This window comes from Labeo rohita, chromosome 2 (genome assembly GCF_022985175.1).
Source record: "Labeo rohita strain BAU-BD-2019 chromosome 2, IGBB_LRoh.1.0, whole genome shotgun sequence".
Taxonomy (NCBI): Eukaryota; Metazoa; Chordata; class Actinopteri; order Cypriniformes; family Cyprinidae; genus Labeo; species Labeo rohita.
Genome location: NC_066870.1, coordinates 10,345,408 through 10,359,216, shown reverse-complemented (window position 1 = coordinate 10,359,216; position 13,809 = coordinate 10,345,408).

Below are 13,809 nucleotides of genomic sequence, written 5' to 3'. Positions count from 1 at the left end.
GTTTTTATTTATTATTGTACAGAGAGAGTTATGGTTAGGTTTATTGGTAGGAGTGGGATTAGCGACTATAAAAAATATTTTTATTCTGTATTGTTACTAAAATGGCAATTTCCCTGCATATTTTGGTCAGCTACGTTTTATATCATTTTATATTTAGGTTTGGGGGTGGGTTAAGGGGTCTAAAAATCTAAATTGCTTGTTGATAAAATGTTAAAAAGGCATTGATACGAAATAAAATGTTAAAAAGGCATTGATACGAATATCTTAATGATATAAAAGATACATAAATATTTTACGTTTTTTAGCCAAAAATACGTAGCGATTTGTATGTTTTAAACAATGAAATATGTCTAAACTGTACGTTTTAGCATCAATAAAAAATGTACGTTTTGTGCCTCTAAACGTTACGTATAAGTACCTACATATAAACAATAAGACCAGGCTGGTTAAAGGAGAAGTCCACTTCCAGAAGAACAATTCACAAATAATTTATTCACCCCCTTGTCATCCAAGATGTTCATGTCTTTCTGTCTTCAGTCATAAAGAAATTATGGTTTTTGAGGAAAGCATTTCAGGATTTTTCTTCATATAATGGACTTGTGCCCCCGATTCTGATCTTCAAAAAAGTAGTTTAAATGCAGCTTTGAAGGGCTCTAAACGATCCCAGCCTAGGAAAAAGGGTCTTATCTAGCGAAACGATCGTCATTTTTTTTGAAAAATAAACATTTGTATACTTTTCAGGGCTCGCAAAATTTTTAAATCCCTGGTAGCCCTTCGGGCAGGCACTCTTCAGTTTTTGGTAGCCCGAAATAAATGTAGGTAGCCCGAATAAAATAAAGAGATTTTTTAATGTAGAATATTGTAAAGGAAACAAAACATTAATCAAAAACATTTTCAAAACAAATTACAACAACCGTATAAAACAGTCAAATTACAATCATCAACTCAAATATTTGGTTCTAACTGAACAGAAATTTCTATGAACTTGTAAGAAAAATGTATAACATGAATCAGTCAGATTCTGAATATGAAATTTCAACTGAGGTCACGGATGAGACAATGCCACTCGACGTTGAGGGCATAGCATCTCCTTCATCACCTTTCTCCTCCTGTGCATCGGTCTCCACTTCTCTGCTCTTTGTTCTTGTCGGGGTTTTATGTTCCAGGTGTCTTGAGCCTTTTCCAGAAAACATCTAGAACCGAACTACCTTGTCAGGGCAAAAAGATTCAACTGATTCTCCATTTATGGAGAGTTGCATGCAGTCATTCAGTGTTTCTGGCTGTAGAGAGGTACGATGTTTTGTCTTTACTCGGTTCATGCAGGAAAATCCTCTCTCACAGATGGCTGTCGATGGACTAAGTGTCAGCATTAATTTCACCAGCAGCAAGATTAGCGAGAGGTGTTCTGGTTTCTCAGAGAGGAGATCCCTGTACAAGCAATCTAGCTTGCTGCCCCGGTGTTCTGCAAGCCACATTTTTAGATCCATCCATTCTTGTGGAATTTTCTTCTTCTCTTCCTCATCTAGCAAGCTGGCAAAATGCGTGACAAGATAATTCACCTCTTCATCCCCATAATTTGCCAGCTCTTCTCTGAGGCAGGGAAGAGTGGAAGGGTCAAAAACCTTAAAACAAGAGAGAGGCTTTTCACACAGATTTTTACTTTTTTACTTGACTATGTTGTCAATAATCTTCTGAATCTCTGCACCAAGGGTGTCTTTGTCTGTGCCCTCACCTCTTCTAGCAGGTCGCTGGCTTTTTGTGAGCTGAGTTCCACAGTAGCAAATGCTGCCATCCTCGTTCACTGTGAACTTTGTGTCCAAAGTTTTTTGGTATTCTCCTGGTTTTGTTTTCAGGCCAATTAAGCGTTATGTGGTGCTCTCAACTAACTGATTTGTTCGCGTGATGTTCAAGTTGTCATGCTGAAAATCAGTACTGCACTTGGATAAGATGGTACTGTAGTCCAACATGAAATGCAGGAAGCGAACAAATTTCTCACTCTTCATCTCCTGCACCACCCCCTTTGCTTTGCCTGCATCCTCTGACTTGATATCACTTCCTTCTGCCATGTTCTCCATATGAACAACAGTGGGAGTGTAATTTTTTTCCACAGCCTTTAGACATCTCAGCCGGCTTGGAAGCCATCGTGTGCTCTTCAGGCCACTGAAATGTGCCATTTTCTCATTTAACAGTTCACTTATTTCTGTCAGTTCTCTTCGCTTCTTTGGGGAATAGTAGTACATCTTAAAGATGGTTTTCAGCGTATCTTCAAATTTCACCAGGTACTCACAGCCTTTCACACTATCCAGCACGGCTAGCTCTAATTTGTGTGCCACACAGTGGATTGTTATGATGTGGGGTATTCTCTGTTTCAGTCTCCCAGCTACTCCTGTTTTCACACCCATCATCACTGCAGCACCATCAAAATTCGCACACACTACTTTCTTTTTCCATGTGTCTTCTCTGATACTCATGGTGTTCACTGCCTCATCAATAGCCTCTAAAATACCTGCAGCATTTGCACTCTTGATTGGCTGACATTTGATCATGTATGTGGATATGTCACCATTATCTCTCACATACCTGACATGAACCAACTCCTGTTCTATTATACCAGTGTCTGTACTGCCATCTGCAAGAATAGATAAGAACCTGCTTTCTTGAATTTCCTTTTCAATCTGGTCTCTTGAATTTTGTGCTATTGCTCCAATAAACTCTCTGCAAGCATGGTCACTGAGGTAAGTGGAACCAAGGTCTAGGCCATTAGCTTTTTGAAGTTTGCAAAGACTGCTAAATTTTGCCAATGGCAATTCACTTTTTGCAATGTAGTATGCTGTTCTGAAAAGTTTTTTCAGGACTTCCTGTTGTGCTTGGTTTATTTTTAGTATGTTTTTTGCAATTGGTGTTTGTTCTGGGAAAGATGCTGCAGACTGAGCACCAATGCATTTCTTGTGATGCAGGGATTTCTCATGGGTTCTGATGGGGTCTTTCCTAAAATTACTGGTCCCAGTAACAAACGCACTTGTCGAGTCAGAAATCGAGGGAAACTCACGACACACCCGGCAGAACATTAAGTTATTTAGTTTATCGTGTTCCAGCCACAGAAAATCTTTTGTCCATGAAACCAAAAGCTGCGCTTTCTTTTTGCCTCATAGTCTGATTTTTCTGAACTTTTCCGCTTTGTGGCAGTCTGCGTTTCTTTGGCTGTCCCTTCTTCACCCTGATCTGTCTTATTTGGCCCAGCAGAACTAAAATACCTCCGTAAATCCATGCGCTTATTTTCACACACGCACACACATAAACGTACGTGATATTCGAAATTCTCTCCACTGCGCAAACAATTTCTATCTCGTTTAAGCTTACTGCGAGAGATTTCACGTGTCAAGTGAGGATAGTAATGACTGACAGGACGATCTCGTAGGCATTGGTGCGCAACAAATACGTCCCTGACCAATCAGTACTGCCGCTCCTTATACGCCGTTCGCGCAATGGCGAATCAAAAGTGAAAGTAACGCCGTATTTCCACTACAGCGTAGCGAACAGGGCGAAGCGAGCGTTTTCCATTCATCCCTATGGAAGTTGAGCGTAAACGCACTGCGCAAGCGTTTAAGCTCAGCTTCCATAGGAATTAATTGAAAACGCCCATACCGCTCTGCTCGCTACGTGCCAGTGGAAATACACGGTTAGATTAAAAAAAGCGAGCGCGAATTCAAACGCAATTTCAATATTCCACATATTTGTAATGGCTCCTCGTTGCCCGAAAACTACATAGAACATAATTACCCAACTATATTTGTAAGAGAATGTAAAAGCATTAAAATATATTGTTCCACCCTGTTAAGATAGCCCGACGGGCAGGACGGAGATACATTTTGGTAGCCCGACTGGAAGACACAATATCCCCGGGACGTCGGGCTAGCGATTTTGCGAGCCCTGCTTTTTAAGCACAAAAGCTCGCGTAGCACAGGCTCTCGGATGCACGTCCACAGGTCGTTCTTGAACAATTTGTTTATTTTGAACGAATCTTTAATGTGACTCGTGAAGAACGAGTCGTCTCGGGGAGTGATTCGTTCAGTCGCGCATCCGCAACATCCTATTAGGTTCTGTACTAGAATTAGTTTACCTGTTTCGAGTCTCCAGGTTTTTCGAGTCGTTCGTTCATCTTATGGGCCTGTCACGTAATGGTGATTTTGCGAAAATTAACTAAATGACTTGAAAAAAAGATTAGTCCATTTTGCTGAACGAGACTCAAGGGTCCGAGTCGGTAAAATGATCCAAACTCCCCATCACTACTACGAATTACGTCTAAGTTCATCGTCTGTGTACTCCGGCTAAAAAAGTAGAGTATAGTGAAAAACTCCATCTTATTTTCTCCTACAACTTTAGAATCGTCCGTAAAATAGCAAATCTTAAATTATGCCATTCAACTCTACAAACAGAGCGATTCTGCTCTGCCCCTTACACAAACCTTCCGTATTCCGCCAGAGAGGATTGCGGCTGCAACGCAACGTCATTTGGACTGCTTTTTGGTACTGCGTTTGAAATTTTTGCAATAAAGAAATGATTGCGATTGCACTTATTTGTCTGTTATGTTTTTATTTATTATTGTACAGAGAGAGTTATGGTTAGGTTTATTGGTAGGAGTGGGATTAGCCACTATAAAAATATTTTTATTCTGTATTGTTACTAAAATGGTAATTTCCCTGCATATTTTGGTCAGCTACGTTTTATATCATTTTATATTCACTATAAAAAGAAGAAGGTTTAAGGTTTGGGGGTGGGTTAATCGTCCGACACGTTGTACCTTCTTGTTTGCAAACAGTGTTTGACTTACTTGCACTTTCTTGTCTTTGTGCGTTCGCTTTGTAAACACTGGGTCTGTAGTTCCGCCTACCTTCGGCGTGATCTTTCAACATGATTCAATAGTACGTAACATCGTGAACGCGCATGCCAGAACCTGTGCTACACGAGCTTTTGTGCTTGAAAAGTATGCAATTAGAGCCCTTTGAAGCTGCATTTAAACTTTTTTGAAGTTCAAAATCGGGGGCACAATTGAAGTACATTATATGAAGAAAAATCCTAAAATGCTTTCCTGAAAAAACATGATTTCTTTACGACTGAAGACAGAAAAACATGAACAAGGGGGTGAGTAAATTATTTGTGAATTGTTGTTCTGGAAGTGAATTTCTCCTTTAAAGGGATAGTTCACCCAAAAATGAAAATTATGTCATTAATAATTATTCTGTCACTACCCTCATGTCATTCAAACCTTCAAACCCGTAAACGTTCATTCATGTTCAGAACACCAATTAAGATATTTTTGATGAAATCCGAGAGCTTTCTGACCCTCTATAGACAGCAAGGGTACTACCACGATCAAGGCACAGAAATAAAGTAAGGACATTGGTAAAACAATCCATGTGACATCAGTGGTTCAACCGTAATTTTACGAAGCTACGAGAATTCTTTTTGTGCACAAAGAAAACAAACAAACAAACAAAAAAAACTACTTTATTTAACAATTCTTCTCCTCCACGTTAGCACTATTATGAAGATTAACATAGTGCATACGTGTGCTTTCCTCTGCATGTAAACATGCGCAGCACATGCATGTTCTGCGTCAGCAGTACCACACGCATACGTCATGATACACTCCATTATGGCACCCTTTTTTGGGTGAACTATAACTTTAATATGCCTAAAATATATGTATTTTTCATGTGGTATTATATATTTTATTTTATTTTTTGTTTGGTATGGGCAGGCTCATATCTGTCTTATTGTACTTCTACTGCCATGCCATTTGCAATAACAAGTTCTACTGGCTGTCCATGCCGATGTCCAGTATTGTGATCATCAACAAGTGATCAACATGTGAATGTCACACCCATGTGGACTGTTTTCTTTGGTTTTCCCCATGTATGCCCTTATTTGGTCTTTCCTGTTCGTCTTCAATTATTACGTCATTGTTTAATCGTTCACACCTGTCTCCCTCTGATTAGTCTGTGTATATAAGTTTGGTTCTATTCCCTGTGTCTTTCTTGGTTCTTAAAGTCTTGTGCATTATGTTTATGTGTGGATTCTCTGCTGTTCCTGTTCTTTGTGTGGATTATATAAATAAAAGTGCATGTTCCAGATCTCCTCGTCCCTACTCCTCATTCCCCGCACACGACGCCGTGACAGAAGAACCGACCACCAAACAATATGTTGTTGGCTGAGGATTACCTTATGAACATCCAACAGGCGGAGAGGCCGTTGGAACAATATGTGGAGGAATTCCTGAGTAACACACATCTGGTGAGTTGGAGCGATGCTATGATCAACGCATGTTTTCAGATGGGGTTAAATGATGACAAGTTGTTATGTTCGATAACTCCTGACGATTGCCGCAGACCCGTAGCGGATTTTATCAACTATGTCCTTGGTCTTTGTAATTCCAATTTCAATTCTAATCTTCCCCCCCATCTGTAAACATGCGGCTGCTCCAGCTCACCACCAGCCAGGGTCCTCCACGTGCTGCTCCAACGGGCTCACTCCCTCCGGTCCTCCCTCGCTCACCCCAGTTCTTCAGAGCTCCTCCCTCATCCTCAGCCCAGAAGCCGCGGTCTGCTCCCGGACTCGGGCCGCAGCCTGCTCACAGACTCCAGCCCCCTTTAGCCCTCCAGAGCCTGAGCTTCCTCCAGAGCGCCCTCCTGAACCTGCGCCTCCTATGCCCACGCCTCCCGAGCGCCCTCCTGTGCCTGCGCCTCCCGAGCGCCCTCCTGTGCCTGCGTAGTTTAAGGCACTCTCTTAAGCTGTGGTACTGCAGAGCCAGAACACTGCTATGTCCTTCTGGATAGTGTAGTCTATAGGCTGTCTGGTCCTTGAAATGGGATGTTCTTGCTGTGTGTGTGTGTGTGTGTGTGTGTTTTGTTTTTTTATTATTATTATTATTATTATTATTATTATTATTATTGAAGTTTGGGAAAAGCTTTTTTTATCTAAACCTATCAATCTTGTTTCAGTGGTATACAGTTATATCACACAAGCTATCTCAACTGAGGAAGACCCAATGAATAAATAGTCCCAGGGCCCCAGGTTTCAGGAAACCCTGCTATGCCCCAGCTACTGTGGAGGCAACTTCTATGTAATGCACAATAGGAGGTCTGCAGTACCTAGAGAAAGCTATCATTTAGCAATTCCACAGATTTTTCCATGACTCATCAGAAACATGTGATTAAAATCTTCCATCTTTGCTATCAGGAACACCATTTTTTGGTGTAATTTGATGTGTCAATAAGATAGACTGACACTACAATAATTATTTGTCAAATAAATAAAACATAAAAGTTGTTATAGCTTATTTCTAGAGATTGCAGTGATACATGACATGGTGAAAAATGACTGAATGAATAATAAAGTAGGTTACGATGAATTTTAAAAGTATGCCCCCTAAAAGCACAAATGGCCCCTGCCTGCCCCCCAGGTCTACTGAGGTCTAGAACCGCCACTGCTTTCTCCTACCAAAAAGAAGTATACTTTAGTTTACTCAAGTTTATTTCATTAAGTATACTTAAGTAAAATTCAAGTATATGTATACTTTATGTAGTAAGTATACAAATGTCAGTTTACTAGCATACTTGTAAGTACTATTTCAATACTCCTTGGGACTAAATTGGCCCACTTTCTAGTATATAAAAGTATACAACTAGTATACTTTATGTATAACAGTAGTAAACCTTGAGTACGCAACTAGTCTTTATCTACAGTGGGTACGGAAAGTATTCAGACCCCCTTAAATTTTTCACTCTTTGTTATATTGCAGCCATTTGCTAAAATCATTTAAGTTCATTTTTTTCCTCATTAATGTACACACAGCACCCCATATTGACAGAAAAACACAGAATTGTTGACATTTTTGCAGATTTATTAAAAAAGAAAAACTGAAATATCACATGGTCCTAAGTATTCAGACCCTTTGCTGTGACACTCATATATTTAACTCAGGTGCTGTCCATTTCTTCTGATCATCCTTGAGATAGTTCTACACCCTTATTTGAGTCCAGCTGTGTTTGATTGTACTAATTGGACTTGATTAGGAAAGCCACACACCTGTCTATATAAGACCTTACAGCTCACAGTACATGTCAGAGCAAATGAGAATCATGAGGTCAAAGGAACTGCCTGAAGAGCTCAGAGACAGAATTGTGACAAGGCACAGATCTGGCCAAGGTTACAAAAAAAAATTCTGCTGCACTTAAGGTTCCTAAGAGCACAGTGGCCTCCATAATCCTTAAATGGAAGACGTTTGGGATGACCAGAACCCTTCCTAGAGCTTGCCGTCCGGCCAAACTGAGCTATCGGGGGAGAAGAGCATTGGTGAGAGAGGTAAAGAAAAACCCAAAGATCACTGTGGCTGAGCTCCAGAGATGCAGTCGGGAGATGGGAAAAAGTTGTAGAAAGTCAACCATCACTGCAGCCCTCCACCAGTCGGGGCTTTATGGCAGAGTGGCCCGACGGAAGCCTCTCCTCAGTGTGGTACTGCAGGTCCTCAAGGACTCCAAGATGGTGAGAAATAAGATTCTCTGGTCTGATGTGACCAAGATAGAACTTTTTGGCCTTAATTTTAAGCGGTATGTGTGGAGAAAACCAGGCACCTGTCCAATACAGTCCCAACAGTGAAGCATGGTGGTGGCAGCATCATGCTGTGGGGGTGTTTTTCAGCTGCAGGGACAGGACGACTGGTTGCAATCGAGGGAAAGATGAATGCGGCCAAGTACAGGGATATCCTGGACGAAAACCTTCTCCAGAGTGCTCAGGACCTCAGACTGGTTTACCTTCCAACAAGACAATGACCCTAAGCACACAGTTAAAATAACGAAGGAGTGACTTCACAACAACTCCATGACTGTTCTTGAATGGCCCAGCCAGAGCCCTGACTTAAACCCAACTGAGCATCTCTGGAGAGACCTAAAAATGGCTGTCCACCAACGTTTACCATCCAACCTGACAGAACTGGAAAGGATCTGCAAAGAGGAATGGCAGAGGATCCCCAAATCCAGGTGTGAAAAACTTGTTGCATCTTTCCCAGAAAGACTCATGGCTGTATTAGATCAAAAGGGTGCTTCTACTAAATACTGAGCAAAGGGTCTGAATACTTAGGACCATGTGATATTTCAGTTTTTCTTTTTTAATAAATCTGCAAAAATGTCAAAAATTCTGTGTTTTTCTGTCAATACGGGGTGCTGTGTGTACATTGAGGAAAAAAAAAAAAGAACTTAAATGATTTTAGCACTTAGCTGCAATATAACAAAGAGTGAAAAATTTAAGGGGGTCTGAATACTTTCCGTACCCACTGTATGTTTTAGTTTGTACTGCATCTATACTAAAAGTAAACTTATACTGATAGTTTACTGATTAAATACTGATTAAATCAGTGCATTTTTAGTACACTTTGAAGTATAGTCTCCGTAAACTACCAGTTCAGTAGTTTCATACTGCAAGTATACTCATAAATTTTCTTTAAGTGAACTTTACTTCATACTTTAAGTATACTACTATGTCCCTATTAGGTAATAATTTGTATATATTTTGTTATATGAATATCTGAACATTAGGGTTGCGCGATAATGCCCATTGTCATATCGTCCTATCCTCAGCCTGTAAGATCGCCGATACACGATAGTATCGGGGGGAGGGGCAATTTTTTGATTATTTATGTATTTGTTTGCTTATTTATAAGATCATTTATTTACTTATTAGTCTACTTTTTTTTTAATTTACACTTTTATTTAAATATTAACGTAATTATTAATTATCACGCGGAATGACACATGGGAAATGAGGACCGTCTATCATTCTGACAAGGAGGATGGAGTTGGTGGGAAAGAAAAATGCCACATCGCCTATTTGGCAATATCTCGGGTTTACACCAGATGAAAAAGGTGAGCCCGCTGGTGTCACGCAGGCAGTTTGCAGACTTTGCTCGAAGGTTGTGCCGGTAAAAGAATCACAAACCACAAAACATGTATGTACATTTGCGTGGCCACCACCCTGCTGAGGTTGCTAAACTAGCGCCAAGAGAAGGCACGAAGTCAGCCATCAATCATCGGAGCTTTTCCTTTAATGGCAAACCTGGCAAAAAAAATACCTGTGTGTTACCGCAACTAGCACCCCTTCAGAGCGCGTGTTTAGCGCAGCCGGCAACATAATCACTCCACTTCGCAGCCTACTCAAACCAGAAAAAGTTAACCAGCTTGTTTTTTTTGGCAAAAAAACTGTAGACGGAAGCATTACTCTTGCATCGTAAACAGTCATATTGTTTTAAATCTGTAAGCAATGTAACTAAGATTGCATTATAAGTTCTTGGTTATTTTATTTTTTTTTTTTTTGTTTTGTTTTTTTTGTTTTTTGCTTTTTGTTTATTGAAACGTGTTTGGCTATTAGCGACAAGATAAACACTCTTTTATGTTAAATATGTTAAACAAGTTAGAGTTTGAAATAAACCTTCTTTTCATTTTCATAGCCGACTGATTATTGTGCATTTATTCTGAATACGCATCATACATTTGCGGCTTGCAAGGAATGCATATGACGATTTTTAAAAGAGAATCACTCCTCTTTGAAAAAAACGTATTACAAGCGACTTTAAAACTAAATTTCCTTCTTTCACAAATTATGTCAAGAGACACTGTACAGCTGTTATTTTAACCATGTTAAAAAAAAAAACGGCAAAACTGCATTATTTTCGTTTTGTTTTAGTTGCATAAAGTGTAAACAACAACAAAAATAACACAACTATACAATAACAAAAATTATATATTATTACATAATTTTGTATATTAGCCTAACACTGATAAATTTATGTATGATTTTTTTTTAATATATTCCTCTGGTGTCTGGTGGGTGAAGGTTACGCGACAATGACAGTGTGAAACTATGCAAGGGCCAATGAATTGTACTTTGATAATAATAATTGCCTAATAATAATTAAAAAAACAAAAAAACAAAACTAGAAAATAAGCCGTATTATCGTCATTTTTATTAGCTATCGTCCATATGGCTGACTATCCTCGATAGACGATAGTATCGTCTATCGGCACAACCCTACTGAACATACAAAATATCAAAAGAAAGAACAGGGTCTGCTTGTAAACAAAAACATTTTATACTGGCAGCATTTTAAATTTGGCAAACATTTTAATAACATTTTAGCTTTATGCATTCTTTTTTATAAACACTTGAATGTGGGTAAGTTTCATTAATAATAATAAATAAATAAACAACATTTTCAACATAAAGGTGAAAGCTTGACAGTCATTATTACCTCTTCATGGGTCACATTTTATTACATAACATTACAGTTTTGATGCTGTTTTATGACTGATGATCATTTAAAAAGCGTGTGGAAGTAACTGTTGGTTCAGTTTCTTCTTCGCTTATGCTTTGGAAATTCTGTACAGAAGATGTGTGATAGCACCCCCCTTATAAATATATTACAGTTACAATAGTTGTACAGTTTGTAACACTATGTAACTGTGCAACAAATCTTTGAACTCTAACTGATGCAGTGTGTAGCTTTGCATTTCTTAAGCAACCATTTTGGAACACATACCTATGTACATGTAATGAACCTTGCTGAAGTCCAATCATTAGGTCTGTCAAAACAAACCACCACAATCTTTTTAACCAAGGAGGAACATCTTTTTTTCAAACAAAAATAATAAAAATCAGAAGGGGAAAGAGGCACAGGTCAATGCACAATGCACCACGTCAATTAATCTGCACACAGTGAGTTTTTATATCCATAGTGCTTAATTTTCAAAACAGCAAGTCAACCCACACAGCACACAAAGCATATTACCCCATTCACCTCCCCCAACTTCCCTCCCACACCAATGTCCTGACAAACATTTCAAACAGTTCACTCATATAGACACAAAAATTAATTAAAATCACTCCCCTCTTGCCAGCCCAACAGGACCTGTCCGAGGGGGCAAAGAGCATGAGCCTCAAACACACTAACCAACAGAAGTGAAGCACCATCCACAGAAGAGAGGCAGGACTTGAATTAGGAGTCTATTCACAAAAAGTCACTCAATACAAGATCATGATGTTGCATGACGTTATTAAAGCGTTGCCATAATGAAAAATTTTTTTTTTATTGATTTATTTTGGCCAGACAGTGTATAAACCTTAATCAAACTACTTAATATTCAATTCAAAATAAATGTATGCCTGTATCATATTACGTTGTACCCACATTGTATAGAGGGTATGCATTGACGTCACTTTGCTGCCGGGACATGCCCCCTTAGCCGGACTGAGTGGCAAAATAGCCTTCAGCGTGAATGGATTTAAAAGGGAAGATGCGAAAACGTGAGTAAAACAAACGATAACCAGTTTAAACTAAAGGTTACTGAACTTGATATAATGTTCCTAATATCCAGTGGTCAGTGGATATTGATGCAGCCAGGAATTGGGTTTTCTAACAGTTATATGTGTCTGATTTTGACACTGGGGAAAATAAATAAAGCAAATATGCCTGTGAACTCATTTTGTAAATACAAAATAGGTTGGTCTAAACCCCAGTACGGTGTACATTTTAGGACATCCTCAGACATCAGTCATAAAATGAAAAGGCGTCATGCCTTAGACTAAAAGGCTTCAGTCACTGGACAAAACGGCTTCGTGCCTCAGACTAAAAGGCTTCAGGTCTCAGGAAAAACAACATCAGGTGTCAGGTTTCATACAATTAGGCGTCAGACGAAACGGACTCTGATTAAAAGTATGGAAGGCCGGATTATTAAAAATTTCTTTACACGTCACGTGTACAGACGTTATAACGCGTGTACACGTAATTGCGTCTACACGCGTTATTTTATGGAACGCCATTGGGGACAATACCTATTATATGAAACGCGTGAAATCTGGACGCATTAACACGCAAAGTTTGTACGTGTCTTTTTGGTACGTGTAAACGCGAAGTTTTGTACGTCTATAGACGAAATTTTTTGTCGTGTTATTTAAAGACACGATCGTTTGTATCGCCTTAACGTAACATTTTTGGCCGTGTATTTTTGTTACGTGTTTCTAGACGAACATTTTCGTCGTGTGAACATGACATTTTTTATGGAAGGCCATTAGGGCCAAAACGTGTTGTACAAACGCGTTAACGCGTAACTACGTGTTAACACGAAATTACGTGTTAACACGAAATGTACGCGTTAACACGCAATTACGTGTTAACGCGTAATTTACGCGTTACACTTTGGAGCTTTAGCACCACCTATTGGTGTGGCGTTCTGTTCTGTTCAAGCACACCAACACACATTTATTTATTGATTGATTTATTTATTTACATGTTAAATTTATTTGTCTTTATTTAAAAATGTACATAAAAAATACAATTATTATATTATTATTATTAAATTAAGAATTTATTTTTTTTATTTCATTCATTCATTTTCTTCATAATATTTATTAATAAAATAATTAAAATCTTCATCACTTATTATCATCACAGATCATTATTCAGATAAACTTTATTCAGATTACCTTTATCTGTGTACACTTTTTAAATACATTCATTTTGCTATAAATGTTTGCTATAAAGGGCTAAATGTTTATATATAGAAGTTATTACTCGTTTAAAGTTGTTGTGTTTGTACTTTTAGTATTTTTTAGTATTTTTCACAGTCATGCCAAGGGGGCACAAACCCATGCAGCCAAGCAATGGAATGCAAACAGTGCAGCATATTACCTTTTTTAATCTTCTGTATAACGATGTCATGTAATTTGTGTACTTTGTGTACATTTTTGATATGGTATAAT